Here is a 6,000-nt window from a genome sequence, read left to right as displayed (position 1 = left end):
ATGAAGTTCACGCCAATGTTTACTCTAGCTATGAATGACAATAATAAGTGTATTAATATGAGGTCTAAAGTAACAATAGTCTTGTTGGTATTTGGAGACTTGTACCAACAAGAGGTCTAAAAGACTAAAAGTACTAATAGATACTTTTATTGTTATTAATGACGAGTAATTGATTCATTGTGTTCACTGTCAAAGAATTATTTCGTCTCAATTTCTATTACTATTTTTAGTAAGTAATACTCAATTCAAGTGATTTTAGCTAGCTAGAGGGTTTCAGATTTGATAGTTTAGATTGGGTGAATGGTTGCATGTCTCTTTTGTATTTTGAAAACTTTTAAATAATGATAATTTTAAAAACTGACAACAAAAAGTTATAAATACCTTTTTTTTTTCTTCTTGTTTTTGGTTTTTTGTTTTAAAATAAAAAGAAAACTGAATATAAAAAATTAAAAAAAAAAAAAAAAAACCAATGAAGCTAAGCCCTTTTGTGGTGTTTTAAAACATTTTTTGTCATTTTTGTGGTGTTAAAAGTCAATTTTTTCTATATTTTAACAGTATAATCAATTCCTTAATAAACAAGACATCTACATAGTACAAAAGAAATATTTGCTCTGTTTTACAATGTAAACAACCAACTTAATCTATACTAATATATTAAAAGGCGTTTCTAGAAACGTCTCTACGCCACGTAGAACCCCTCACTATGCCACGTCACTAACTCAACTCCTGCCACATCATTGCACTACCAAAAATTCTCCATGTTCTCAACTATATTGATAAAAATATATGGATGACAAGGTTCGAACACTAGATCTCTAGGAAGAGAGATCATTGTCTAACCATCTATACTAATAGCTAATTATGTTTTAATGTTGCTGTAGACACCCATTTGTGTCTCCCCAAAACCAAACCCAGTGATGAATTCCTTTCACGTTGTACTGTTATCGAATTAGGCGAAAGTGGTGAAAAGTCAAGGCAAATGTTGCGGTTTAGTTTTAATTAAAGTTCTCTTCTCTCTGTTTTTGAAAATGACTTTATTTATTTGAAAATAGCCGAACCAGTTTAGTTTGGTCCATAATTAAGGTCTAATAATAGTGTAGTTGGATGGGGCTCGAAAAGACCTTTCCAACGATATATTATAAGCCCAATTCCGATGAATATTGAGGAAGTTATGGCCAAAATACTAAACTGGGCCTGGTTAATTATTTAAGTACGGCCCAATGATCTAGAGGAGGGCCCAATGTTAATTATTATTCCTAAAATTATTAGGATTAATTATAGTTTTCTAGAAGTTTCTAGAAATTTCTTTTTAATTCTAATATTATTAGATTTAATAATTAATTATTTTAAAATAGACTTTTATTTGGAGTAAAATATCGTTTTATTATCTTAAAAATACATATTTTATCTTCTGTACGGATTCCGTAGATCAAGTTGATTAAAGATCGGATTCCGCGTGAAGAAAACGCGATAATACAGGTTGTCGCCAAACGACAAGTCTGTCGCCGCGCGACAGACCCAGTCGCCGCGCGACAGACCCTGTCGCGTCGCGACAGAGTCGATTCCTGGCGACAGCATGTATTTTATTCCTTATCAAATTCTATGATTTTTCCGGACTATTTTCTTATAAATAGGGTCCGAATCCTTGTTTTCAGAATCATCAATTCTCATTAACTCTTCCTTAATACTCTCTTTTCTCTCTTGAGCAATATATGCTTTCTTTCTCCCTCTCTTTCTAAACTAGCTTTTCACACACAATATTCCGCATTCACAAGACTTAGAATCTCTTAGCCAAGTTCGAAGTTGCCTTCGCCCTAGACGTGTAAGGTTTGATAATTTCCGAGGGTTTGGTCCAAAACTAGTCAAAACTTTATTTAATTTGGTTATAATTTAATTCTTTAATTGTTCTTTATTGATTTTTATTGAAGTTTACTAACTTGTGTATTTTGTTATTAGAAAGAGGTACGAGGCTTCAAAGTAAGTAGATTAGCTTACTCCCTATTTTATTAACAATGTAGATCGCATGATTATTATTGTTTTATGATTCCTAGTATCATGTTAGGATGCTTTTAATGCTTTCTAGTATCATGTTAGGATGTTATTTTATGCTTTCTAGTATCATGTTTAGGATGCCTTTACTTATTTCTAATATTATGTTGTCATGTTAGTACCATGTTAGGATTAAAGCTTTGATCTTTATTGTTTAGTGACATGCTAGGATTTGTTATTAATCTTCTTAGTATCATGCCTAGGATCTTGCTATTATTATTAAGCTTTATTATGCCTTATCATGCTATTATCATCATTATTGTTATTTTGTTTATTATTATGTTTCTTGATATTATTTTATTGTTATTGCTTGATCACACCTTTTATGATTGTTAAAGGGAATTTGTACTTGAAATCACGCTTAATAAGATAATTATTAATTTGGTTTAGGCTAATGTGATTTTAACTCAAGTGATCGCCAATAATAGATTTATTTGTGCATTAATTTCAACCAACATAGATAAACAGGGTAGGTTTAATATAATGTTTGTATGTTATTCGAAAAGCGCACATGAATACGAGCAGAACAAAGTAGAGGCCTATTTTATAGGGCGGGTCCTTTCTTTTGTAGATTGGATTCGTACCCTCATTCCCGGACCCTGTTTGGTTCAAGACCTTATGGAGTAGTTGATGGTCCTTTTGGATTGTCTTTTGGGTTTACAAGTTCCTAAAATTTGTTGGCGACTCTTTTTGCTCTTTTTCTTTCCCTTTGGAAGCCACCGTACTTTAGTGTATGATCATAGTGGGGTTCAAGTTTGGGGTTATCACAATGCTTGAAATATTCCCTACAGTTTTTGGCGACTCCACTGGGGAGGATTTCTATTTATATTCCTGAAATTTATTTAATTTTGGCAATTATTTAGAATGAGCGGATGAGACTCGAAAAATTCTAAGTATTTCATGTGCGTGATTTGATTAACATTATTTTCATATGCATTAAAAGGTCCTCATGGGAGCACCCCCATGAATCAATCCATAGGAATTTTACACGTAGGAAATTTGAGAAATATCTTTCATGACTAGAATCGAATAGATGATGCGAAATCTGGAAAATTCGAAGAACACAGAAACTTGCCAAGGCATGTAGGAACTAGCGTCTAGAAAACAGGGCTTGTCGCCCGTAAAAAGTTTCTGTCGCCTGGCGACAGTTCTGTCGCTTGGCGACATAAGCTTTTATTTGGCGACAGGAGCTTTTTTGCGGCGACAGTCCCTGTAGTCTGGCGCCAAGTTCTTCCAATACCGAGCCAGGGGTCTGCCTTCTTGCTTTGACCATTTCTAGCATTGTTGGCTTGATTTTGCTTATTGATTGAGTCATTTTCTCACTTTTCTGAACCCATATGTGTTCTACATATGGAAATAACCCTCTAGGGGTTCTTGCTCCACCTGCCCAATGGAATATCCCACTATCATGTGCAAAGTTCAGATTTGGGTACGTGCAAAGTTTGTGAATCCACCAAACCATGGAGTCGAGTTCGATTTCATCACGAACTCGCGGAATCCTGTCCATTCGCTCCAACTTTCCCGGTAGGCTTGTGTGCAATGCATATGGATTCATAACCATGGACCTTTTTTACTTAACCCATATCCTCGAACTTTAGAGAACTAGAGCCATGGTTAGGTTGCAAACTCATCATATTGTGACTATGTGAACTACTTGTGCATCCTTGCTTGTATATATTATATATGTGTTAACCGTTTGTTTGACTTGTGTTAAAGACTAAATAAATTGACTAATGACTAAATGGACTTTGTCTAATTGATTAATTTTGAATTAATTCAAAGCTAATAAATCAATCAATTCAACTTAGTACGACTTTAGGCATGTCCATTTAGAGTAAAATTACTGGAAACAATCCAGATTAATGTTCCAGCAATGGCACATGAATTTGGACTATGTCGCTGCAGTTTAGTGTCTGTCGCCTGGCGACAGGCTTTAAACAGTGGCGACAGTCCTGTTGTTTTAGCGACAGTCCAGTTTTCTTGCTCGAGTCATCACGACGAGTCTAATTCACAGTCTACTAATCAGTTTATCAATTTATTAATGGTTCAAACCATGTTAAGTCTTTAATTGAGTTTAGGCACTTAAAGTCCAATGGTCATACACTAAGAGTCAAAGACCTTGTCTAATTAATTAATTAATTAATTAGAACTAATGAATAAGCCTTAAATCGAGTCAAACCCCTTTAAGTCAACCCGGATTTTTTATTCCCGCATACTGCACATGCGTCAACTTATTTTGGTCATAGCCGGAGTTCTAGGAAGAACCATGATGTGTTCATTTTATATACATATTTATCCCCGTCCCTTGGTCGTAATTAGTAGTGTTTTTGGCTCCTACGAGCCACTTTTATTACTAATTTGTGTTTTCCAGTGCTTTGGTAGTTTTGCTTGAGTTTTGTAGGAATTTGCGTACTTGGAGCATTTTCCCGGGTTTTTCGAGGAGCATCTACAAGTACTGGAAGACCGCGACCACGTTCGATAGCCCAAGACCGATCGGAGGTATCCCTTGCCCGACCGGGCGCATGTAGGATTTATGGGATTAGTGATCTCCGTTCAGTTTTGTTTAGCGAACAATGTTTATTTAGTATTAATACGTTATTATTAGGCAATTTTAGGCATCTCTTCATTACTCTCTTACTCTAGTTTTTACTCTCTTTCTCTCTACTTAGACTTTCTCTCTCTAGACTTTTATTCTCTCTCGTTCCTTAACTTTATTGTAATTCCGCCGTCTTGGTACGATTTCTCTTTTAATTAATCTCAGTATTTTATTCATTCTATTCCTTCATGTCTAGTTTAATTATTATGTTTTGTTTAGTTTTAATTATGTCTGAATAGTTTAATTCTAGGGTTTATGGGGATCCATAATCAATATGAAGGGATAATTTATTATTGTTGATTATTGATATTGCATGATAATTTCTTATTGAATTGTTTTAATTCTTTGCAATTAGATTATGAATCGAGCAGATGTAATTTGATTGTGAATGTTTAGCAATATTGAATTGGTGAATCGAGCAGATGTTAATTTGATATTAAAGGCTATTTTCAATAGGAACTTAGATCTAGTAAATTGCGAGAGCCTGTTAGATCTGTGATGATTAATAAATTGCGAGAGCCTGTTAATCATGTTATTTGTGCAATGTTTATTATTGATTGTTATGTTTTATCCCGGAATATTAATTATTGGTGAACCTATGACCCTAGGCCTTCTTATTATCGACTTTCTCCCTAAACTTAATCTTCGTAGTATAGTTTCACATTAAAAACAACAATTTGTCACCGTAATAATTTAGATTATATTAATTAATTAGGAGTAGAAAGACCAGTTTCCCTGTGGATTCGACCCTACTTCCCTATCTACTTTAGTTAGAGGACTTAGGTAATACTTTTGATTAGGTGATACGACTTTAGCCTGTCAAATTTTGGCGCCGTTGCCGGGGAAACGGTTCTATTTTTATTTCTAATTGTTTTTGTAGTTTAGATAATTTTTCTTTTTGCCTCAAAGGACATTAGTTCTTTGAGGTAGTTCTAATATTTGTCTTTTTAGTTCTTTGTTTATGCCCAGGTGTTCCAGATCAGGTTACATTCCATTCGATCCTGAGATCGAACGCTCGTTTCATAGACAGAAGAATTTTTATAGGCAGATCCTAGCAGGTTCTGGGAGTAATAATATTCCTAGAAATCCATTACCTACTTCTAGTGATTCGGAGCATTCTTCTGATTCAGAACTAGAGATGGGTACACCACCACCACCTCCACCTCGCAAGCTTAGCGATTATTCGCAGCCATCTCTGACGGATTTTCCGCATCTTTCTCCTACACCCGATCTCGAGGGAGTCCAGTTCGAGATCAAGCCCCAGTTCATAACGATGATAGAAAGAAAGCAGTTCAGTGGAGCTAAGGGTGAAGATCCTAATCTTCACATTGCAAATTTCTGTCAATACTGCAATA

Source organism: Chenopodium album, chromosome 26 (assembly GCF_948465745.1).
Source record: "Chenopodium album chromosome 26, dcCheAlbu1.1, whole genome shotgun sequence".
Classification (NCBI taxonomy): domain Eukaryota; kingdom Viridiplantae; phylum Streptophyta; class Magnoliopsida; order Caryophyllales; family Amaranthaceae; genus Chenopodium; species Chenopodium album.
The sequence above is the reverse complement of the archived record's forward strand: the minus strand, read 5'-3'. Positions refer to the sequence as shown.